The sequence below is a fragment of the Thermobia domestica genome, chromosome 15 (assembly GCF_964235325.1).
Source record: "Thermobia domestica chromosome 15, izTheDome1.hap1.1, whole genome shotgun sequence".
NCBI classification, from domain to species: Eukaryota; Metazoa; Arthropoda; class Insecta; order Zygentoma; family Lepismatidae; genus Thermobia; species Thermobia domestica.
This window is the reverse complement of record NC_137468.1, coordinates 29,967,774-29,994,396: the sequence shown is the minus strand read 5'-3', so window position 1 is coordinate 29,994,396 and position 26,623 is coordinate 29,967,774. Positions and strand designations below refer to the sequence as shown.

The following is a 26,623-nucleotide window of genomic DNA, read 5'->3' as shown; positions in this document are numbered from 1 at the left end:
ATTTCAAGTTTATCACTGTATATACAATCGATGCTTTGTTCCCATTCTCAAAATCCTTGTATGAAGCTCATATTCACGAAGCATTTTTACCATATAAGACTATACTCGTGTTAAGTTCGCCATTCATAGCGTAGACAACGTTCTATAGTCATGTTAATTGTTTAGCAGTAATTTGCCCAATAAAATTTCAGCAAGTGAATTCATTAAGCAATAAATTTAAAAGCAGTATGAAAGTAATACGAAGATGTTAAGCCAGCGGAATATGTACGGTCAGTAGATCGTAAATCTCATTGTCCAAAGTTCGCTACCCCCCTTTTTTGTCCGCATGTAGTTCCACAGGTATAATCAACGACATTGCGTGACCATCGTACTGCTAACGCTGTTTCATTTTACCCCGTCGTTCACCCATCTAAACATTGTCCAGATCCAGGCACTGTTAATCACTTGGCTTGGAAATGACTATGGGTTTCCTATAGATGGAAATGTGGGTGGTGAAACTGGTACCGGAGTGGGGTTGAGGAAGAGACTTGTAGTGTAAAATGGCATGTGCTGTAGTTTATTATGATAAATTGAGCAATACTATTGTTCTAATAATATATTGTGCATCAGCACGAATTAGATTCAGTAGCATCTTTTGATTTTAAGCATTGGCGGTGCTAAAGAAAATGATGCGTGTGAAAGGTGAGGAGGTATACCAATATCCTCTCTTCTTTAATTAGGCTTGTAGTAATAATAATTCTTCGAAAGAAGTAATTACAAGTTCTTTCAACAACAGAATTATTCGTTTAAGAATGTCAAGTGTTACCTTGGCCTCTCCTTAATGAAAGCAGATGAGAATTTTATCAATTTGAAAATCTTGCTTTGTTCTGTTTGCTCCTAACGTATTGCCTCTTTTGATGTAGATTTTGTCGAGCAACTGAATATACTTTTATTGGTTTCCTGTCAGGACCAGGAAATTGCTATTTATTTATTTACGGAAATCCTTTCCGCATATTAGTAATAAAACCTACACCGTATTTCCCTGATGACTTATTATAGCGTACGAAGATGTTTCATTATGTGTTATTACTTTTATTATTGAAGTAGAAATGCAGTCGACTCGCACAGTACACAAAGGATTATTAATATTTTAAGTGGGCTGTCACGTACAAACTAATAGCTGAATTATGTGTTGCCTTGCTTCAAGAATCTCTCAAGCAGATAAAATTATTCCCACAATATTGTTATTAAATTTGCAAGTGAAAGCAGGAAATATATATATACGTGTCTTACTGGCCGATTTTTCAGTTTTATTGGGACATAAGTTTTGGTATCAGTAATTTACTAGATACAGATTTTTCTAAAATTTATCTCGTTTATGGATATACTTACCCCCTTTATTCGAGGGAGGGTTGCCATGACAGCGTGTCATTAAAATGTTGCTGAGGGCTAAAGTTTGTAAAGTAAACCTGGTAGCTGCAAAAATTTCTATAAAAACTAACACGTCAAGGACTCACTTCGAGTGAGGAGTGTTATTAGAGGTCAGAGTCATTAAGACAGTTTCAAAATACGTACGCCTGCATAATACTTTTGTAGAATAAAGTTTCAAGATACATGTTGCTTTTGTGGGAGATGTATCAGGAGCATTTAGAAGAGTGCAACATAGACTTTTGTAAGGATGGGGAGTTCTGTTTCTGCTGTGATTTTTTTTTTTTTTTTAATTTGGGAAGGAAACAAAATTGCAAGCTACTATATTTTCGCATAAGGAAAGTGAATCAATATGTTCAAAATAAGTTAATTGCTAATACTTGACCTTAATGTGCGCATGAAAAAGGCCTTGAATATAACGAGTCCTGAACTACAACTTTGCATTTGTAATTAGTAATTTCCTATGCTCTTTACACTAATTTGAGGAAATTTGTAATTTTACGTAAGGTTAATACTGTCATTCTGTTGGCATGAGTTACTGAATGCCTTATTTGAAACAATATCTTCTAATTGCATGCAAGAAGTTGAACATAAAGAGTTCTGAATCTGATATGATCATATTGCGACCTAATAAACACTAAGGAGCCACTAGTAAGTCGAGACCTGTAAGTTGAGAATCTTTGAAAATGAAATGAAGTCTTTCAGTTGAACGTCCCTCGATTATATGTCCTTGAGGCTAAGGCTGGCGGATAATTAAGGAAGCGAATGATGATGGAAGAATTGGTGGAATGAAAAAGTATGAGGATTAAATATGTTGTATATGTGGAACCATAACAAAGGATATGTTTCAAAAACTTTCATTTAGTGCTGTTAAAAGGTTTTATTTTCATAATTTTTCATAAGTTTATCTATTGCTCAACGGCTCACACAAAGAAGAGAAAACCAAATTCTTCCCTTGCTTTGTCTCAAATATTTATACAGGTGGAAAAATTAGTTAATTCATTTTATTAGAGTTTTTATTCACTTCGATACGAGAAAAGCATTAGTTGGAACTTTCGCCACGTAATTCATTTGAATAGAATAGTCGTAGCTAACGAATCACTGTGTTGTTTAACTGATTGTTTTCATGTTCGTAAGTTTAAAAGGAGAGAAAATATTTTCTTAAATCAGCACTTGTCAATAAACCCACATAGGTTGGTCATAAGGAAATGGGGAGACCCCGAGAAAAGCTCACGGACACGATGTTGTCCACCACAAACTTACTTGGCCGAGGATCGAACGAGGAACGCTATGCACCAGACTTAAGCGCTTTACCACTGAGCCACCGTGCCTTGAGAATGTTTGAATCCTGGGATGGATTTACATCTTTGAACCTAGTCACAGGCTTATATTAAACTTGGACAGGCATATTCATTTATTCATATATAGATATACATTGTTAAACATTTTGAACTCTAATAGGCTTATGTTTTTTATTCTTCTAATTGTAACCAAGATGTTTACTAATCCGTTTGAACCATTTCAGTCTAGTCTAGTATATGTCAAAATTTACTTATAACTATGAATGGAGAAAAATTCATAAGAATACTAGGTGGTTCAATTTTATACATACATACAAATTATATATATATATATTAAAACAGTGCCCAAAACTTTAAACTTTGGCCTCTGAAAAGGAAATAAAATGTGAAATGATAGAATAACGTATTGGTATAAATCGTAATTTGAAGTAAAGTGGATAATAAGAAGAGAAGGAAATTCCAAAGCTACGTCGTCACTGAATACGTGGAATTAGCAATAGTCAATAGCGCAAAAAAATCATGCATTTCTTTTCAAAGAAAAATAAGATTTCTTTTACTCCTTTTACTTCATGAGTAAAATGTAATTCCAAGATGTTTACCTGCAATTAATACACCATATAGAGTACTTGTGTACAAATTACTGTCTCTGGTTTTCCATTGTCTACCGTGAAGGAGAAACTGTTAAAAAATTCGTTCCTGAATTCGATACGGTGTTTGGTTATCAAGTCTTAACAGTATAATGGATCTCTCTAGTACGTTAATATTTTACGCTTTGAAATAACAACATTGTTACGGAATGTTATTAATGTGAGGTTGTATCAGAAGTTTTGTTACTTTTTTAATAAAAAATAAAAGAAACATTCATACAAAGTAAATCAGAAATGTGCCTACATATGCATATGATCACATGGTGTGTTTGACATAACTTGTACCGAAGTCAGTCGTTTGTTTCAGTTCGTCTTTCGTCTTGATGTAGCATCGAAATTATGAAGGACGGAATCAGCTATATACAAAGGCCACCAATCTGGAACTTAAAAAAAAAAAAAAAAAAATCTTTCAGTTTTACTTCCCATGGAGTTGGTGATGAAGACAGTGAATGAAATGGAGAATGAAGAAGGTGGGAGGAAATGGGAGAACCCCGAGAAAACCCACCCGCACGGTGTTTTGTCCACCACAAAGTCCACTTGGCACGAGCTGGGATCGAACCAAAGACCCCATATACCGGAGGTAAACGCTTTTTTACTGAGCCACCGTGGCCCCTCCTGAAACTTGAACACGGTGTGGTGTATATAATACGATGTAAACACACATCGTAGTTCAATCATTTCCAACTGAATGCCCTGAGAGGTCACAGTATGTTGCTCCCCTTTCGGTAAAATATACGGAGAGAGAAAGGAGCTGGCAGGACTTCTGATATTGATAAAATACAATGTTGACAGACAAAAACAGTATAAGATAGCGAACAATGGCTTTTTGATATGGAGTCAGCGTCCGAGAAGAAGTTCTGTCGTGGGTCTTATTATTCTATTGAAATCAGTACTTATAGAAGCACTAGGCCTACTTCAAGTTTGAAAATTAAATTCGCATAGTTTGGAAGTCTTAGTTTCACAGTGTGAAACGATACTCACTATTTAATTTTGTTTTTGCTATATATTGCTAGAGCGATAGTCTCAGCCCATGTCGTTAATGGGGTGAATCCATTAACATCTTAACGGCTAACAGTGGCTATCCATATCCCATGCGTGGAAATATTTCGCGTCATCCTGTCTATTGTTTTCATCAGAGTTTAGTCTACTCTTCTACCTTATGCCCTCTCCTCCTTTGCTGAAGGTATTTCCTTCTGGTTTTCTCAGATTGTGAAAGTGAGCTCTTACGTCATATACCGGCTAACTGGAAATGACTGATATGCTGATAATAATAAGGGTAGTTCTAAACGTATACACCAATAAATAACAGTGCAGTTGCTACTTACAGTTAGTCATTTCACGTTGGCTGGGATTAGAACGTTATTGATTTTGTTTCAGTTTTCCAGAAGTTTGGTCACCGATTATTGTTGACGTGTCTTGGTCTTTACTCACTTCCATCCTGATCTCCAATTCTCAACTCCGATTACAGGCGAATTAAAGTTTACATTGTTTTTGACCTTCAATCTCAAGGGATCTTAATTACGTATATTCGACAAGCCACCAAACTTAGGTCTTTAGGGACCTTTCTACCACTTTGGTGCAAATTGGCAAATATTCTATTATGACCTTTTAACCTTAACCAAATTTAGCAGGTTATCAAACCACGTTAATGAGCTTCATGACGATTTTACTCTATACCTGTGAAGCAACGTTGGAGAAAATTTCACGTCGGTTTCTGCTTTTGGCCTTGACCTATCATCAAAATTTGACAGGACACTCAAGTAGACCATCAGTGATCTTGATTCCAACTTTAATCCCAAGAAATAATTTTGAATACAAAGCTCACAAATAGGTGACTTGAGGAAAGATATGGTGCTTGCCACATGAGCAATCAGTAATGAAATAAATATTTTGTGAATGTGAAATTACATACTTTATTCGGGAGTCAGACATTCTGAGAAATTAATAATAATATCTATAATATTTTGATTTGTATAAATTTTCTATATTTGAAACCGTTTCACTGTTCGAGTTGCATAGACCAACATACAAGGTCATTGCACAAAGTACAAAAGACCCTTCGCCACTACACTCTCCTGCAAGAAAATTGAATTCTATGTAACAGATCCCGTGTGCCAGGAACGAAACAGTGGTATTTGAAAGATAAAAATACAATACGTATCTTTTGGTTTAATTATTGATTCATCTTGCTCTTCGTTTCCATTTTTACGTAAACGTCGTCAGGATAGAAAGACAGATCCTCACTGCATTATGAACATGTACACAGGAGTAGTGTAAATTATTTCCTGGAATGCTTGTTTTAATCATATCTACGTCTTCGAAGTATTTGGTTTAACTTCTGCTTTTCAAGCGCAGGCCAGAAGCAGTAATTATAGGCTGGTAAATCTGAAGATACTGCAGGCCACTGCCATTTGAACTTGAAAAGCCATCTCCTAACTGACGAATTTGGCATATTACGATCTAAAATTTCTTCTGTGTATAATGGAGAGGTATTACAACTGAAAATGTTGAGATTCCTTACCTGTACTTGCATACCATTATTATTTTTCCGGTAAATTAAAAAGTTAGCATACTATTGAAGCAATCTAATATGTAATGATATTTTGGACTCATCCTGCATATCAATACTACATGGTTGACAAAATGGCGTTGTAAATGGTTCGTTTTATATATACTTCATTTCTTTTTAAAAAGACTGTAGAATAGGTAGGACGGTGTTAGTTAAAAGAAGGCAGGATAATTACGCAAAGGACGAATTGTGGGTTGTAAGTTATTCCCACGAAAACATGACCGGATGCTCCAAGGCTAAAGACGCAGTTGAGAATGTCTTTACCTTCGTTATTAGCTTTTGTGTTTGCCAGTATACATTGGCGTAAGGTGATGAATTTTCATGTGATATTTCTTTTCATCTCATTGTAAGGTGAAGTTTCTTGCCGGGCTGTCCACACAGATACCCATGACGTCAATGATGTTGATGGTGCAGTAAGGTCATCCTATAGGAGAAAGTGTCTCCTGACAAATCAAAGTGTTGTTGACTTTCTTATTTCCCGTATCAATAAGCCTTTCTGATGCTAATTTTTAAATTCGCGTGAAGAAATGACATGCTGTATGTTACGCATCACTGAAATCCAACATAGCCGACAGTTCTTAGGCCGCGGAGATAATTTGCTTGTGCCATACTTCTCATGTATATGAGCGAAGCTGTTTTTACACATGAACTGGTTTTACTGTGTTAGAACAAATTTATATTAATTTGTGTGCTATAAATCTAAAATAGTACGCTGTTAATTGGTTGGTTGATGAGTAGAGTTTAGCCTTCCTTTCAGTAGCGAGGCTATATGAGATGTGGACCTAGAGCTTAAGAGCCTGACATACTAAAAATAATACAAAATTTGCCATTTTTCTTTTGCTTGTTTTTCATAAGTGAAAGGAGATAATTAAATGCAACTTACCACAATCATAGATAATTTTATTCTACAACAGAAAATATGAATCTGAAGAATTTTCAGTGTTGCCATCCATAGAAATTACAATGTTGCCAGAATAACACTTTCCCCAAAATCTAACAAGGAGAAGGCAGACTGGTAAATGAACTTCGGGGCCATTTTTTGCTAGATGGTAGTGAACATTTAAAGAGTTAATATTACAAACTGGGAGACCGCATTGGCCAAAAAATAACGGAGAAAAATCGTCTTACAGTTTTCTAGTCCCGACGTATATTGTACGAAGCGCAAATTTATCAAGTGACGGCATGGCAGAGAGAGGAGAATCTGCGACTCGTGCAAAGGGTCCAGGGTTCGATTCCCGTTCGAATCAAAGTTTTTCGTTTTTTTGCTTTAACCAATAAAGTAGCCATTTGTAACTAAGTAAAATACTAATTCACCATATGTTTATAATGAATAAAACAATAGAAATTTTCAAATCACTTGTAAAAGCTTTCAATGTTCCATGTCAACTAGGAACAAAATTTAATCTATTCCGTAAATATTGTTGCCGCAGTCGTTGTGTAATAAATGTTCTTGACGGTTCAAGTCTACATCTGTTGACAATGTGCGAATTACAAGGGGAATAAGGGAAAAATCTCCTTTGGTTATAGCAACATCCAGTATTAGCAAAGATTTCCTCCTCGACTCCTTTGTAATTAGCACACTGTCAACAGATGTAGACACGAGCCTCAAGAACATTTATTACACAACGACTGTCGTAACCGTAATATAACTCGTGATATCAGTATATTTACGGAATATATTAAATTTTGTTGCTACTTAACAAAACATTGAAAGATTTGAAAATTTCTATTGTTTTATTCATTATACACATATGGTGAATTAGTATTTTAACTTATAAATGGCTACTTTATTGGTTGAAATAAGAAAACAAAAAAGTAACTCGGATCAGGAATCGAACCCGGGACCCTTTGCACATGAGTCGCAGATTTTCCTCACTGCCAGGCCGTCACTTGAAAGAATTGCGCGTCGTACGATATATGCAGCGAGTAGAAAACTTGAAGATGTTTTTTCTCCGTTATTTTTGGCCATTGCGCTCTCCCAGTTTGTAATATTAACTCTTTAAATATTCATTACCACCTAGCAAAAAATGGCCCCGAAGTTCATTTACCAAAGTCTGCCTTCTCCTTGTAAGTTCAGGCAGCGACTAGAGAAACGAACTCATCTGCATTTGATTACGTATCATGTTGTCTTGAAATCCTGTAAACTGCTTTTTAAATAATAGTTGTATTTAGTTTGTAATAAACAAAATAGTTTTAATATACAGTTAATAAAATTAAATAATAATGTTATTTAAAAAGTAGTTCACTGGATATCAAAACAACATGGTACGTAATCAAATGCAGTTGAGTTCGTTCCTCTAGTCCAGCGTTTCCCAACCTTTTTCAACTTGCGGTACACTTCAGGGTAACTTGAATTCTCGCGGCACACATATTATTATTATTATTATTATTATTATTATTATTATTATTATTATTATTTGAAAATATAAAATACTGTAGTATTTTTTTCTGATTACTGACATCCTTCTCACAGAGAAGAAAGCTAGACCACTGTTTTTTCCCCGTGGTAAATCATTATGCTTATTTTTCATTTTAATTTAAAAATAGAAAACAATTACAATCAGATATAGGGCTCAAGTTGTTAAAAATACACTTTTTTTTTTCGAAAACTGTATCCAACCTTTCATTAAGAAGGAGGATCACTAAATAACGAACGAACAAACGAATCTCTTTTACTTTTAAAACACAAATATAGGTAATTCGTATGCATGTTTACTTTGCCGGAAGGATTGAATAATATTTTAAAATTTCAAGTTACAAAATAGTCTGCAACAATAAAGAAGCAATAATGGTCATAACAGTGATAACAAGTACTTTTTTTTTCAAAATTAGAAATGTACAGAAAAATGTTCTACAGAAAAGTAACACAGTATGAAACTTTAAATTTTAGATTCATAGTAGTAATTTGAAATACAAATATACCTTTTTCTGTATGTCTTGCAATTTGATTGCTATAGAATTAATAATTTTGTTCCGATTTCCTCGCGGCACACCACTGTGCCGCGGCACACCGGTTGGGAAACGCTGCTCTAGTCGCTGCTTTAACTTAGATTTTGGAGGAAATTTTATTTTGGCAATACTGGCCTATGGATGGCAACACTGAAGATTCTTCAGGTTTATATTTTCTGTTGTAGAATAGCATTATTTATGGTTGTAGTAAATTGTATTTCATTATCTTTCGCTTATGAAGAACAAGCAAAAGAAAAATTGTAAATGTTATGTTTGTATTATTTTTAGTATGTAAGGCTTTTAATGTGGGATCCGAACATGAGCTCCTAGCGGGAATCAAACCTGAGTCTTCCTCCCCAAAGACGCGTACGCTAACTATATAGCCCTGAGAGAGCAGCTTTATATAGCATTTTGATCTATCGTTGTGCTAAGAGTGACGGCGTTACTACTAGTAAGCTCCAAACGCAGGAGTAGAAATAAATAAGTTTAAAGAAAAACATGTTAATTCATGACTATTATAGTATACTGTTTTAATAATTAAATCACATTTGAATCCGTCATGTTTTTCGCAACAACCATTAACATGTTTTGTAGTCAGGTACGATAATAATTTCTAGTAATGCGTATGTGCAGCGTAATATTGTTTAGTTTTGACCTCCTCAAGGGCATTTGATAAATACAACAGCATGAAAAGGTGCGAAAATTTGGGACGCATGAATGAGTATTTATGAAGTGAACAGTCGTAAATCAAGGTATTGTTCTCAAGTTCGATGCATTATTCTAGTGAGCTAATATTTTCTTCTCCCCACACTTTTTTCCTTCTTGTTTCTACGTACGTTCTATTGCGGGAGCGATTCGTACAGAGATTGTGAAAATGGATTCTCATTGAATGCTTACAATATTAAACCGATTTAAAAGGTTAGATAATAAACTAAACTGATTGTAAACAATGCTTCAGGAAGGAGTACCAAATGCTCTCGCAAATTGAAAGCGATATGCTGTACCTTCAGTGTGAATGGTTAATTAAAGATAAATATTCCTATTTAGCAGTAGCGTAGCGTGGTATTCCGAAATGGGGATGCCAAAGTTAGTCACTTGTGCGATACAATACTACTAAAATCAGCAATACATAGCTATACCGATGGGAAATATAGGGTTATAAAAAATTTAGGGGGGAGGCCCCCTAATTGGTGATCTAGTGGGGCATACGGAAGCAGATGCGTGGATTACGTTAGAAGCCAATAAGCAATCGTCTCAGCTCCTTCTTACCACTACCGTGTGACAAGAAAACTCGACCCCGCTGTTGTATGAACATTGTTTCCAGTATAGTTCCCTTTATTTCTTTCTCGTGGGCAGCTTCTTTCTCCGCATACCATACTTCAATCTTGTTCTTTAAAAAGTCGCCCCTAGAAATCTGTCATCTTGAGTCCGGAACTCAGACGCCCATTCGTGAATATGGGCCTAAGTGTATACGTATATCATTTGAAGATGCAAATAGAAAGCACTTAAACCAACTCTGGGGGCCTGTTTCTGTGTATGTATTTTGTTGTCAGATATCCAGATACTGAAGACAGGGGCGCAAATCTGTCTTCAACATTCGGGGAAAAGGTAAGACCGTTCCCATTTTTTTAAAGCGATGTTCAAAATATTTATGAAGTTGAAAAACAATGCTGTGGAGGATCAGAGGAGCAGAGTTTTCTTCAACATTGGGAGAAGGGCAGATTTGTGGCTTATTCTGGGGGGAGGGGAGATAAGACTCATATTACGGTAGATGAATCTGATTTCTGAGGTGAACCTGTTGTATTTTATATACCAGGTGATGTAGATGAAATTGTGATACGTATTAGTACCGTGAACACATTCTGAAATCTGAATACATGCATATTTATAATTGATATGTTTCTATTTACGCATCCACAATGATCCACATTAAAGTTTTAGGATACTTGTTTTGTAATAATATAAATAATGACTTCCCCAAAACTATGAAAGAAAATCAACCATGTATGGCGCAACAATACTCGTATTTGAGCAAAATTGTGATGATCACAATAGCATTATAGGAATCGTTACAGGAATTAAACAAATAGTTGAAATAGACTAACAATAATTAATGACAATGAAATGTTAAAGCATACGATTCTTTTTAAAAAATGAAACAAGTCAAGGGACCTCAATTTTACCTCACTTTCTTTTGTGGTATTCGGATTCACAATTTCAAATCGAATGGAGGGGACATGTCCCCCTCATCTCCTCGAGATATGTGCCAATGACTGAAGGGCCCAAACAATCTTTGCGAGGGGCGGGGAATGCTGGCTCTCTTCGTCTACCAGATCGGTGACCGTGATTCTACAGAATGCTTTATATTTATGCTTGTGTGTGTGAGCTCCATCAGAGTTTCTGTCCACGCCACTGGACATACTATGTATTTATGATGAAGGTTAATAGTTTGCCTTTAATTACGATTACAATTGCGAGAGCTCATGTGGTTCGGATTCACGTTAATCAGTAGGTCCACGTCTCATATAGCCTCGCTGCTGAGCGGGACGTTAAACTCAAAATCAATTACGATTACAATTATGATGCATTTAATTACGATTAAAGCATAACTATTATTATACTATTATTTACATAACTGGCATGCTTCAAAAAGGATTGAATTAACCATTTCTGTTTTGTTCTATCTCCTTAGTGTTAGCGCTCGTACGTTCTGTACAGAAACTGTAACTTAGTTCAAGATATATATATATAGAGTTGGAAATACTTGAATACGCCAGCGTATATGCTGCAGCAAGAAAGCAAGTAGTTGGGCATGCGCATTCGACAGAAAGCAGACAAAAACCACGTTGCTTGCAGTAGGCCTGGATGCCCAAGGAACATAGCATACGACAAGAGGAAAGACAGAAAATGTGCATCTGAGTGACGCGCATGCGTAGGTTCCGCTTGTCAAAGTAAGGCAAGAGAGCACATCCAGAAGATTGCAGTGAAAATAATTGTGATAATTACTAGCAAACAATTTATATACAACGAAATACGTATTTTTTCGTATTAACAGGGGATGCCGGGCATACCGGCGTTCCCTTACGCTACGCCGCTGCTATTTAGTGAAGGAAAGATGATGATGATCGATTAACGACATTAACCCTTTAACTACCATTTTTTTTTAATGTGAACATTCTCTTATATGTACGACTTCTTTAATATGGGATATTCCTGACATCTGTACACAGTTTTGGAAACTAAACATAGTCTCCTGGTCACATCTGTTCCGATGGGAGAACAACATGCTTTTTTTTTTTTTTAAGAATTTTCTAAAAACAAATTCCCAACGATTTTGAATTATTCGCATGGGACACATGTATCCCGTTAGACTATTCTTAACTCAAAACTAAGAGATGTAATTAGTTTTTTACAAAAAGATTCACTATTATCAATTGTGCAAGAATATAGCCACACATACTAAACTGATTTTAGTAAAGCAAAAATAATTTATTGGTGAGAACATGATTTGACGTAAAATATATGTAGTTTACAATTCATATAATTTATCAGCAATCACCAGTTTTTCAGAGTCTCAAGAGAACATACCAATAGATTCTATCTCCTCCCATGATCATCTATTCAATAAGGCATAGAGTGTAATGGCTTTTTAATAAGAATTCAGCGCCCGAGGAATAGGTTTTATCTTTAATCCTATCAATTTATTGCAACCAGTAGTTATAGATGTACTACTTCAAGTTTGAGTATTGTAATGGTTGAATTCACATAGTTTAGAAGTCCGCTATAGTGAAACGAAACTCACTTAAGAGTCTTCATCCCGGCGAAATTAAAATACCGCTAACTTTACAGTAATTATGTGGTATCTTCAAATAGATAAAAGATAATTGAAATATGGAACAAGAGCGCCCTAGACAATATTATTTTGCGTGAGGTATCGTTATCATAAGTCACCTAGTGGCTTTCCGTTTTCAGCTGTTTAGAAACGCGAAAATAAATGCCGATTTTCAAACTGGCTCGAAATTGAAAGCAGATAAATTAGTCGTGATAACGGTTTCTCATGTAAAATAATATTGTCTAGGGCGCTCTTGTTCCACATTTCGATTATCTTTTATCTATTTGAAGATATCACATAATTACTGTAAAATTAGCGGTATTTTAATTTCGCCGGGATGAAGACTCTTAACTGAGAAACGAAACTCACTTAACGTTAGGTGCTGCTAAATCATTTTCTCCATCCGAAAAGGGTAGACATATCGTCCCTAAATGCGTAATTGCATTCATCCAATTTCATGAAGGTTGTTAGTCCATCCGAATCCTAGCTATCTCGAAATTTTAAGTTACATGTCCAGCCTTTAGTGACTTCGGGTCCAAAATTGATGATGATCGGTTGAGCTGCTTTCGTGAGAGTTTGACTCAAAAGATTGTCGAAATGACATGTAAGAGTTTTACTTACTACACGTATAAGGAAATTACACGAATGAACTTCTTTAAAAAATCTTACAGGATTAAACTTGAAAAAAAAAAAATGCTTCATATGTTTTCTTTATTGTTACATAAATACTAAATTGAATATGCAAAAGTACAACATTTAGCGGAAGGTGTGGGATGATCTTGTAGCATTTGGTTTTGGTGCTGAACAATATATATTGTAGGATAGCAAATACGTGTGACTATTTCCGCTGACATTTGCACCAGTTGACACAAAGACAAAGGATGTAAGGAACGGATGTGGTGGGGGGAAAAGGGGATTTTGAAAGCTAGGATTTTTCTTCCAAGACAGAAAAAGGTTTTCTGTTCACAATTTTTAAGTTTCCTGTTCTCAAGGTTTAAACCATGTTGTTTGTGTTTTTTCACTTTTGTTATTTTAGCTTTCCAGGAGCAACTTATTTTTTTTTATTGTTAGTATTGTTTACATTGAGTGTTGTTGCTATACCACGTATTCTGACTTCAGTGTTTGTTTTACGTTCGAGATGATGTAACATGTTTGCATAATCTATAATACGAGACGTTGGAAAATATGAAACACAGGATACAAGTGTACTGTTGAAGTGAATCAAAATCTTCAGCACACATTGTAGAAGTAATAATATATAGGGACAAATACGAGAACTGATCTCTTATTTCAAAAGTAGACAGTCTTTTTGTTACCCGTTTAATTAATATATTTTACAAGGAAAACCAAGACAAAACCTTTAGTCTGTTTGTTTCTCTGTATTCGAGAAAAAATAAAATATTTTGTTTTTTTCCCCCTCATATAATGCATCTTTCGGTCAATGATTTCATATATGCCTATAAATCCAAATATATTGTATTGAATGCAAATATGAAGTTAAACTAATAACAGATATATACAACGTATTAAATATATACAAATATAACAGATATGTCGTAGATGAACCAACCATGTGCATAAGAAAATATAACAACATATTGTGTTGTATGCAAATATAACGCGTATTAAATTACAAATATAACATATATGTCAGTAAATGAATCAATTATGTGCATACGAAAATATAACTATCTTCTTCTCGGGTCAGCAATCTTTCATTTGGTTTGACATAGCTTTCCACTCTTCTATATCCTGAATCTGATTTTTCGTTTCCATGTACATTTCTTCCTCTACATCTTGTACTGGCTTCTTGCGAATATTTTTCCTCCCTCCACAACTAATAGCGTGATTCCTTTGTAGTATCTTGTGTCCAATCATCCTATCTCTCCATTTCGAAATATTACTCAATGTTTTCTACTGTTTCAATCACTTTCATTTGATACTTGACCTACCCATATGATTTTCAACATCTTTCTATAGGAGTGTATTTCGAAGGCCTCTGTTTTTCTTGTAGACTCCGTGCCTCATCCATACAGCACCACACTCCATACATGTGCTTTCATCAACCTTTTCCCCACCAAAGTTACGAAGATATAATATTCGGATAATGTAGAAATAATTGAACGTTTTTTTTTCACAGCTAGTTACATAATATAGGGGCTAACCAGAGATTCACAAGCCCGTGCATTCTGCCTAGACAAAATATTTCTTCCTACATTCCATTCTACATTTGGGTTGTAAAAGGTCATTTCTTCTCCCTTAACGTCCTTTAGTCAATAATTTTGGGATCAATATGATCCTAATTTCATTTGCTACTAATAGTTCACGAACTATTAGAATTCTGACACAATAATATCCCTAAGTTTCTGTCTGCTTGCTCTAAACATACTGTATACCCATGATAACTAACTTCCTCTACAAGCACTGAAACTTTCCATCTAACTGCAATGACCTGATGTGATTGGTGAATACCAACCAAGCGACATCACCTATATGGCGAGAAGTAGATGCTAATTCTGAGTCCTGAGTGATCGGAAAAGTGGCGGAAAGACGTTTAACAAGCTCTGATTGGAACTACGATTTCTAAAGCTTCACTTGAAATACTCTCCATTCTTTTTCTTTTTTCAGAATGACGCCAGAATAACAGCAGAAAAGTGTTTTGTGATGTTGAATATGAGGCAATGATGTCTGTTACCATAATATGACACAATTTCCGGAGGCAGTAGTTTACAGTTGCTCCACTCTATTATAAAAACTTCATTAAACACGGGTACACGCAGCTACTCCAGAAATTGCGTATGTTAACTCAACTTAATGGAATTCTTAATCTGTTGCCCGGTCCGCGTATTTACATATAAATCAGTAATATTTAAAGTTAAATTTTGTCAGCTTAGTTGCAGTCACTTCATCTTCCTCTGCTCGGTGTTATCTAGAATGAAACAAAATAGTCTCGTTGGACTAAAGCCTATGGAACCTTGTCTTAATTTCTTTCCCATTATTCTGAAAATCGCAAAAGAAGAAGAGAGGGAAGCAGCGCCGTAACTGAGATTTTTTTAATGGGGAGGGCGTATTTGGACCCCCTAAAAAAGTTGTTTTCTAATTCTTGGGCCCCTCTTTCCATCTTTCCCCTACTGTTTGGGTCCCTGGAGCCTGTGGGCCCTTCCGCACGACAAGGTCTGAGGTGCCGTTAGTTACGTTCCTGGGCCCGTTCCATACATGACAGATTAATTAAGGGGACAATATTGACAAATTTCAAAGCCATACGAATAAATATTATTTAAAGGGTCCCTAACAGTAGACATTTTTTTTTAATGAAATGCGTCCACGACTCATTTTTGTTTTATTGACTTTTTTTGTAGTGTCTTATACACAGCAGGGAGCTTCCCTGGGGGTACAGTTGTACCCCTGCTCCCCACAAGTAACGGCCCTGGAGGGAAGAATATCAGCTAATTTACAGATCTTTCAAGATGGGGTTGAACGAATAGCAAGGACTATTTGGAAAACTTTGAGCAGCATATAAATGTAGAAGACTTACCAAGAGACCTTCATCCGCAATTATCCTTCATGCTTTGATAATCGTACAAGATCAGCCTGTCTTGCGTTTGGCAACACGTCAATCTTCCATGCCCAGAAATATGCATAACTCAATGCAATCGGAGAATTCTTGTAGTACCAATCAGGAATTTAAAAAGGTTTTGTTTAATTGCAGAGTGAGAAAGACCACCACCATATATCCGTAGCGAGGTATGCAAGCATTTGGGTTTAATTTGCTATTATCGATCATTGTAAACCTTAATTATCCTTATATTATGCCATCAGAGGGAGTAGGTTTAGTTTTTCCATGTGCTGAGCATGATTCTTTTCTATTTTCTTAACTTTTTTAATGTTGCCATGCGAATGGTCATGGTGTTAAGCTTTCTGGATTACAATGGATGTCAGCCGCTAGTAATTAAAATCTTATTTTGTCTTCCTTGCAGTCATGAACGACACGCTCTTTTGTTACCACAAGGAAAGTCGTAAAATACTGGTGCGAAGTAACAAAAAACTGCCGTAATTAGTGCATATTCCATAATTAATTCCTCTGGTATTCAAGGCCATACATCTTAAAGGGTACAATTGAGTCCGTCTGCATGATATTAAATATATACTGAAAAAAAAGTATCATTCCGAAAGTGATTTCGCGAAGTTAAAAAGTATTACTCTTAATATACAGTGCTGTTCGTGAATATTGGCAACACCAGAAAACACACATATGAAATGAAATTATATCACAGATCCGTTACATGATATAAAATAAATGATTACGAATTTAGAACTGTTTAACAACTCTTGCTTTAGTAAATTAGTATGCCGTTAAGTTTCCACGTGCAGCGTTCAGATTCGTGGTATCGGATCAAACGAGCATTAGTTTGTATTTTTGAGGAATCACTTGTTACACTGTTTATATGCGAATCTACAACACATTGATACTAGTGGAAAACCGTGACGAAAAAGGCGCTGGCCAGACAAATCCCACACATGTTCAGTGGACGATATGTTAGGAGACCATCCAGGTTAGGCAGCGATACCTGTCGTTTTTCGAAGAATTGGTGCATGTAGCCAGGTATTGTCGTACTAAAATATGATGTCCAGAATTGCTTGAAAGAAAAATATGGCCTCAGCTTTTAGGTATTCCCTAATAGCGTCAATTAGTCAGGTTGCCTTCAGTCGTCTAATCTAATCTAATCTAATCTAATGGCGCTCCACATAATTACACCTGCCATTCGGCCAATATAATACTCGGCAATGAACGTTTGGATTGTGCGCACTGTGATGGCATCAAATACATATGGAGCCACTATTGCAGGGCATATTAAAATGGGACTTGTCCGAAAACATAACTACAGAGGTTGTTCAGTCTACATTTGGCCAATTTCGACTTACCTAAAAATTTAGAAGAATCCATGGCGCCAGGTCCGTAAGTGCTCGATGTGTTTCCCTTGGTTCCTAACAATAGCCCGACAGCGTAATTTCCACTGTAATAGGCTTCTCTGAAGAACTGGGAGGCGAATTTTGTCCCATTCCCTTTGCACAGCTTTCCAAAGTCCTTCCACAGTTGTCACACGCCGTTTTCCTAAAGCCTGCTTAAGCAATCCAAATCCACAATAGTCCATAGGACTTGCATCTGGAGATTTAACAGGGATCTCATTGAAAGGTATCACCTGTATACCACTTGCCTCCTCCATCTCCCTGTAGAATGCGAGGGACGATCGTGAGGTATGTGATGAGGCGTTGTCCATGTGAATGCGCACCAGATTGGCGTCATTTCCGTACATTGTTGGAATCTCATGCTCGTAGATCGGCCGCGTGATCTGCTCCTGAAAATACTGCGAATTTATTTTGCAGTTCTTCGCCACCCTACGAATCTTCAGTTTACCTCGGTAACAGTAGCCAGTAACAACCATGAACCCTTTTGGGAAGGATTCTTTACAGACACGGACCCACCTTCTGAAGTTCTTGGCGCCTTCTCTCGGTACATGATGGCTCTCGGTTTGCCGCAGTCGGAAAGGTAAATCCATGCTTCATCGAGCGTTACGACGTACATCCATCTTTGTTTTGCCAGATGCCGTTCGTACAGTTTCCGGGCGTTACACTTCCGTTCCTTTTGGTGGGCATCCGTGAGAAGATGGCCGCGAGCTTTCATGACTTTTTCCAGCTTGAGTTGATGGTGTAACGTCCAGCTCACAGTCCCCAAAGACACGTCAAGACGATTAGCCATACACCTTTGTGTAGGTGGATTTTCTTGCATTGCCATTTTGCGAAGTTTCCTCTGCATGGTGGAAGTGGCCTTGGTGCATTACCGCTTCCTAGGCAACTTCTTTGGTGATCCAAATGGTGGAGCTTCGTTGCCCTTGTACTTTTAATAACGTTTTTTATTCCACTTAAACTGATGTTGCAACTATTCTTCTTGCACTGTTTTCTAATGACAGAAATACTAAAGTGGGCGTCATAAAGAGCCGCAAAATAGCCTTCCCAGACCCGGCTTAGTTTGGGCGGCATTTTGGTCACAAAGCGGAAACCCACACACTTGGAAACAAATTTAACATAACACTCAGAACAATGGTCCTTTTTTGTGCGTTATTGTCGTCCGCGCGGAAAAACAACTCCGTTCCCAGGAAGCCACTGCACATCACTGCAGGATGCCACGAGCCAGGTCGGATGAGTCCATTCTGCCCAGGAGGGGAAAGGAACGAAATCGGTCAAACGTAGGCTGAACAACCTCTGTATCTGTCATTTCGCACTCTAGCGCCCCCGTTTACGCTCCTATTGTAGCTTGAGGTGTTTGTAGTTCTGAGTAAATGGAATCCGACCCAAAGCAATGCATACCACCAGACCAGTATGTAACCATCAGCGCAGACAAGCCCACACCTTGTAATCGTGCTTTTACGTCGAACTAACATTGCAGACGACACTGCACAGTCTCTCACAACTATTGGTACAAAACTTCTTGCTTCCCTTTGTGTGTTCACATTGCATTATTAACTCCCTATCGTCGTTGCATACGGGTCTCTCTTTCCATTGCTTCCACACCGCATTACTATCGTGGTGGCATGACCTATACGCGCACCACTTTCGCGGTTCTAATAGCTGGCTTCTCCTAGGTCAGCCATGCGGCTCTGCTCGAACGCACTGGTGTTTGTTTATATTACACTCTTTGACGCTGACGAAGAAGCCTAATGACGTTGGCCTATATGTTGATTTTTGCTTGTCCTCGCTTCCCTACCTATGTTCTCCATAAATCGCCTTCTCGTATTACATCGAACTGAGGCACTGCTGGGTCAACGATGTCCCATCCATCCTTTCGTGTGTTGCAGTTTTCATGAAGACCAACGTACGTATATAACCTTAGGGAAAATTGTTTAGTAACTGAGGCAATTTTCTGCCAATCGGGCCAACGCCCTAGCCAGAATACCGTTTCTAATCAGATCAGTGATGCTAGGCATATCGGGTCAATTAAGAGGAAAGATGGGTGACTGTTGGTACTCACTAGATGAAGTTGGCATTGCGGCGTCCACTCAGCATCGTGAGGAGAATTGAAGAGTTACTTGAATGCCAGCAATAACGGTTACCACATGTCATTCCAAATGCATAAGTGCCGAAACCTAGCTGGTAGATCGTGGTCCCCTAAGACTGTTACACCAGGAGCTAAGTTTTAGTTTCTACCACTCGACATGTCATGCATTTGATTTTTTTTTTTCGTAAAGTTTATCCGATTTTAATTAAACGTGGCATATTCTTTCGTATTAGTCTAACCAATAGACCTATTTCATGGGTTTGAAGTGGGTCAAGAAGAAGAGAGAATAAAAGGAGAGTAAATTCATCCTAAACTTCGAATTTTCACGAACTGTACAGTGTGATAAAATATTTGCGACCATGTCTTTGATATGTCTTGTCCAGCTGTGTAAAATTACTGGATTGTATAATTATTATCCAACTTATGTGTATAATTTCTTTCACACTACTTAATTTATTGAAGTTTAGATCGATCACAAGTAAAGGGCAAATTTACTCCTATTTTCAAAATAAGATACGTTCCAGGATGAATTTCTTCAAACTCCTCCGATTTTCTTAAAACATACCGTGTGTTTTGTGTAAGTCATGCGAATTACCCCGGGTTGCTTGCGATTTATATCAGCCAATCTAGGGAATGAATTCCAATTAGTAATCATGAATGAAAGCTGGGTATAACTATTTTATTCTCAAACGAAACGAAGAACAAAATAATATGGAACTCACGCCTAAAAAAGCGAATATGGAACAGTCATTCAGCACAGTCATGTCTGTGTTTTGAAACTACAGCACCAAAGTATTGACCGGTTACTTAGAAATGGATCTACTATAACAGAAGGAGGCTAAAGAATTATTTCTTTGTTGAAGTTAAGAGTATCTTTCCGGCACCGAGGCTACATAAGATGTGGATCCACAATTTAAGATGAAATTTAAACCACGATAATGTATTAAGATGTAATACTCGCCGACAAGTACTCGAACTTTAGAGCATGGGCACCAAAGTCGTATGCGCTAGCCACTAGTCCAGCGGGAAGGCAGCATACTAAAGGGTTTCTTTCAAGTTTTGGAAGTGTTATGAAGGAAAAAAGTAGCCCCGCGTAGCGTAGTCGCTAACGCTCTCGCCTTCGATGCCCGGTGGGGTACTCGGTCGAAAAAGTGTAAACAGTTTTTCCAGACCAGCCGCCATCCTTAATGAGTTTTCCTGTGTTTTCCTCATTCACACCAGGCAAATGCCGGTGTTGTACTTATAGGTCGGCCGCTTTCTTCTTTCCATTTCCCCGGATAGTGTGCTTGCTGAGGGACGTCGTCCCTCATACATGACGGGCTAAATGGCCATAGATGCCGAAAGCCCAGAAATCTAAATCCTAAATGAAGGAAGAAGGACGGTTTTCTCTCAAAGTATTCATTGTGGTTATCTAACTGTGTACTTACATAAAATAATTTTTATATACTCCTGTAATTATGAAGATGCCTCATCCATCATATTAATTTGATCTGGTATCTGAGCTCCCTCGTGGCTAAACAGTTAGCTTTCGTGCTTTGACGTAGAAGACCCGGATTTGATTCCCGACAAGAGCCCATGTGATTCGGATTCTATATTAAACTGTAGATCCACGTCTCATATATCCTCGCTGCTGAAAGGAACGCAAGACTAAAAATCAAATCGATCTGGGATCATCTGATTTCTGTCTGTTGTTAAATATGAAGAAATATTTACGAGGAAGTTGTTACATCGATAATGGTTATACCATTATTAAAATGGAGAACTAATTTGCCGCCATATGTACAAATTCCTACATGAATGAAGGCTCACTATATGAAATTTCAAATCCCTAGCACATCCGTATCATAACCAGATAGTAGTTTTTCTTAGCGTCTCTTACAGATGTGGAGGGAAATAATACAGTCGTTGAGATCAACGTATGTAAACAGTATATCACGGGTTTAATGTAACCAGCCTTTGCACAGACGACAAAAGGAAGGAAAGAAGCAATAATATTGTTTATAATATCTGTCTTCTTTTTTGTGCACTAAACAATGAGAGATTGTTCTGTAATCATACAGTAATGAAAACACAATTAATTTAACAGCATTATATTGTTTTGTCAAGAACGAAAAAACGTGAAATAGTATTTGACGTACTTGGTATTACTTTTGTATAATATCCTCTTACGTGTACAAATACCATACAGCCTTTGCTATATATATATATATATATATATATATATATATATATATATATATAAACTCGAACTCACGTATATATAGTGGAAAATTTGAACTTAAAGGAATGATTAATGATCTTACGCCGCATTTGAATTTAATACGAGTAAGAGAATGTGGAGTATGTTTCTTTTAGAAAACTTTTCAGTATTTTAAAGTAACGAATTCTTCATAAACTTTCATTTTTTGCCATGATTCATCTTGCATAACTGATTATTAACGATGTTTCATTATGAATTTGCATATAGCATCCAATTTCGTGATAACAGTTGTTTGTAGTCATCATGTTTATAAGCGTAAATTGTCGACCATTTCTTTTTTTCAATATTTGGAAGCATGAGACGTGCTTTAACAACTTTTGAGTAAATGCTTGAGTAATATGCTGATGGTAACGGGGTTTTAGGCAAGCACTTCAGAGGAGGCAAACATGAAAATTCTCTCTGAGACCTCTTACAACACGAGACTCCTCTTTACGTACTTAGTATGCAGTCAAATTACTTTAAAATGTTCAACCTCCTGTTATAAGCAGATACAGGCCTATGGGGTTTCATTATAATTTAACTGTTTGAAAAGAATTTTATGAAGTGCTGTTCACTCTGCATGGTCTCACATTTATTTTAAACTCATTTGTGTGTTTAATACATGTAGCTAATGAAACAAGACAGTAGGTATTTAATTAACATATAGCAGTAAAAAGGAACGGTGCACTAAACGAGAAGCCAAGAACATTTTTTCCCTTTTCATTCAATACTGTTTATGTATGATTACGTTACTGTCATTTGCAATAGTAGATGTTATCATATAATTTTAGTCTCGTGTAATTCAGTGGGAAAAATACTATATTACACAAGCTCTTCCAAATAACAATTAACGTTTAAATTACAAATTGTGTGAAATTCTGGAGTGTTTTTCCAGAACAGTCGTTTCTGCTAACTTTCGCTCAGTATTATTTGTTTCAGAGTTTTGCCTTTCATTGTTCTGCCCTTTAGATAAAGGATATGATGAGGAATGAATAGTAACCGAGATTCGAACCCTAGGTGCTACTGTACTAAAGATAACTTAAATCACGTAAGGAACTTGTGAAATTCAACACCACTGAAACAAAAGCTCGGAAATGTATAATATTCTGTACCAAATTTATCCAGTCAGGATCGTTACAACATCCCTAAAACACATTCTGTTTATTATTCTGCCGGCCTTTTGAGTAGCTTGGAAGTCACGTTGTTAATTTTTTTTAAATGTATTTTTTTTTTTGTTTATGTAGCTGCATTTTTCTTCTTATTATTTAAAGAATATTCTGGACAAGAAAAAAGTATTGAAATGATAAGACACATTCATTGAGTCACCTTCCTGCATTTTACAGGAGTGAGAAACAAATATTTTTCAGGACACCTGTAATATTGCTAACTGGTACGAGAAATTGGTTTTATTTGTTTGTTTGTGGAAGTTTAGGGGCGTCACTTTTTAGCACCGAGGCCCTATGAAACATGAACCTACAACTTAAGATGGAATTTTAGTGCTCTCACTGTAAATAGAACCCAGGACCATGTGCATCAAAGGCGCGAGCCGCTAAAGTAGCAAGGAGGGCCTACGAAAATTTGATGTCTGTTTCGTAGTCGAGTTGCATCATGGGTACAAAAAAGCAGGAGACTCCCATTAAAAATTAAGTAAAATAGAACTGGATACTTCTGTATAATTAATTTTCTTGGAAGCTGTGGAATAAATAAGAATTTAAGTTCATTTTGATGTAGCTTACAAAAATAAAGTGTTTTTTAAATACAGAAATATGTATCCAAATCGTGTTATTTATTTCGAAGTTAAACAGAAAGAAACTGTAAGGGCGTATTGGGCTTTGCTGTATATTGTACAAAGAAAAAATACTTCAGTTTCGCATTAAGAAACTACGAAATACTTCCGCATTATGAAGATTCAATATTAAAACCAAAAAGTAGTAGATCTATTACTTCCGATTACAATAGACGAATAGGTTTGCAGATGGAACCTATCCTTCAGATGGCTGAACCCATGTCAAAAGCAGTTGTTCGCCATCTCATAGTCTTTGCTGTATTGTAGGATTCACACTGACCTTAAAAGCCAGGGATGGCAGGGAAATTAAAATGAGCCCGGGAAATCTTGCATATTTCACAGAAGAGTCAGTTTTTTAATTTTTTTTTTTAAAGATGTACCCATAGAAGAAGGTATGAAGAACACCTCAAAGAAAATGAAGAGATTGAAAAGATAAGGAAAAGACTGGAAAAAGGAAATTATCTTTAAAATTAAAGAAGCTTAAAGAGGGCAGAAAAGTATTCAAGCTTAAAGCTTTGAAAGAAAAAGAACAAATTAAATAAAAAGTTCAAATGCTACCGAAGAAGGTATAAGTTAGGTTTGTTTGTTGTAGGTGTTCAAAGAAACTAACAATGGGGGCGAGTGAGGTGCAGACTGCATTTTTTTTTTTTTTAATCAGTGTCCATATTAGATTTCAACACATTGACCGCACTACAATACCGCTTGTCGTGAGATAAGCAGTCAAGCAATTTCGGGTCTGGTTAGAGAAAAAATGAGTGGCTGTTGGCATTGTGTTGTCCACCCAGCGTCGTGAGGACAATCGGAGACCTACTTGAAAGAAAAAAATAGCAAACTGCAGTCTAAAAAGCCATCATTAATGGCGAGAGCAACAGATTTGCTGACCACACATCAGTCCAGCGACATAAGTGACACAAGCCGGCTGGTAAGCCTTGGCTTCCTAAGGGCTATTGGGCCAAGAGTTTAGCTTTTAGTCCATTTTTAGATATTTACCGTAGATTTAAGATTAGAAACATTCAGAAGAAGCTTTCAACTTTATGTATTTATATTAAGGACTAATAAAGTTGAGACTTGACCTCACAAAAGTTCTTGTGTCAGTATTTTACAACGGGCATAATGAATTACTCCTACAATAAACTGTAAAATTATCTGTTCTTGTAAGCATTTAAGATAAACTGATTAAGTCGAAGGAATTGTCTCCCCCATGCAAGTTTGAATACTTCTCATATTTTATTGGAAGAAATATTTGTGACAATCAACATGTGTAAAGAAAACTTTGAAGGTAGTAAGTAGGTAGAGTGGCTGACGAAAGTTATTCTCCAGCAAAAAATATTGCCAATTTACAAGTGTGTTTGTTGTTCAATATAATACACTGTTCGTTTTCATCTTTCCTAGTTGCTAGTGCAAAGGGAACTGAATTTTGTCAGCCGTATTTTGTTTTAAAGAACTTGACGCGATCATTCGCATACCTGTATTTATGTAGATCTTACTCAAACTAGAGCTTTCACGGGGATAAATAATTATTGTTTTCTTCAGTGGCGGACGGAGAATTTCATCAAGGGGGCTTCAAGTACTCAGTCTCATATCTCTTCAAGACAAGTGTGATTTTTGTGCACAAGCTTATAGTAAATGTTTATTTTTCCTTAATGTCTAGCTCAGAGGAGTTTGAACCTCAAAATCATCCCTGAGTGTGTGCCACTGATTTTCTCCTATAGTGCGAGAAGCCTGGATTCAGTTTCTGGTGTGAGAGCACAAGTAATTTTAATCGTGCATTAAACTGTAGGTCTATGTATCATAACTTTGCTGTTGGAACAAATACTCCTACACTAACTATAAGTAGTATCTTTAATTTTCTGTACTTTCTCAATTGCGGTGTTTTTATTATTATTATTATTATTATTATTATTATTATTATTATTATTATTATTATTATTATTATTATTATTAAGTTTTACCTCCCAAGGTTGTGCCCTTCAGGCTAATTAATGACAACCCACAACAGACAAATCTTCCAACCGCCAGCTGAATTCCTTAGATCGCTTGACCATGTTCTCCGAATTGGGAAGATTATCTGGATTGGAAACTGCTAAATACGCCATTGTTTGTAATGACAATAAACAAAACCAATGTATGCGAAGTATGAAATATTGCAGTTTTCGATAAGTGCAATTATTTACAGAAATTAGGACAAAGGAACGAAATATGAATGAATAATGAAAGAGGTTATGAAGAAAAGCGAGAAAAAACATAATATTCCGTCAATTATCATCACGTGTCGCGACCTAGTATCGAACGTGTGACTCCACACATAAACGCTCTCTTTACTGCCTCACACAAAGCGCGGGAGAATCAATTCCGATTTTTGTTTGTTTAGGATAAAAAGAAGAATGCAATAGAAGTTTATTGTAATATTGTGATTGTCGAGATTATTGTAGAAAGAGAAAGTGCACAAGTACTATAGAGCGATAATTCACGCGCCAGTAAACAAACATATATATACATTATAGAAAATATATATAGATGATATTAATACATTTTTAAAAAAATCTAAATATCAAAGACATATAAAATTAAAACTTACCGTCACGTGGGCATCCTGGAGAGCCTGTCGACCTGCTTCCAAGTAGAGACCGCCTGTGTACTTGATGAGCACATATGATGTTGTGACTTAATTTCCATCCAGGTTTTCCATGCGGCAGGCGGGCGGGCTGACTTATCGCTTGGCCGGTTTCGTTTTGCTTGAGTGTAGTTTGTGAGTTAGTACGCAGGCGGCCGTTGTCTGTGGTGGAAGTGAGTGAGCGAGGTTTAGAGCACGCGCTTGTTCAGCAATCCAGAGCCGTTT

The 26,623-nt window shown here is 36.6% G+C and overlaps 1 protein-coding gene and 1 long non-coding RNA gene across 4 annotated transcripts in view; one reads left to right on the top strand and one right to left on the bottom strand.

Moving 5' to 3' along the window:
- The window catches only part of LOC145672154 (uncharacterized), a 137,540-nt gene extending 110,925 nt beyond the window's left edge, over nucleotides 1–26,615 (bottom strand). Inside the window, exon 1 of the long non-coding RNA XR_014128616.1 lies at nucleotides 26,363–26,615. This is a non-coding gene — a long non-coding RNA (uncharacterized LOC145672154). The remainder of the gene's footprint in view (nucleotides 1–26,362) is intronic.
- Nucleotides 1–26,623, top strand: part of LOC145672153 (leucine-rich repeat flightless-interacting protein 2) — a 186,557-nt gene that overhangs the window by 97,669 nt on the left and 62,265 nt on the right. The window lies entirely within an intron of this gene.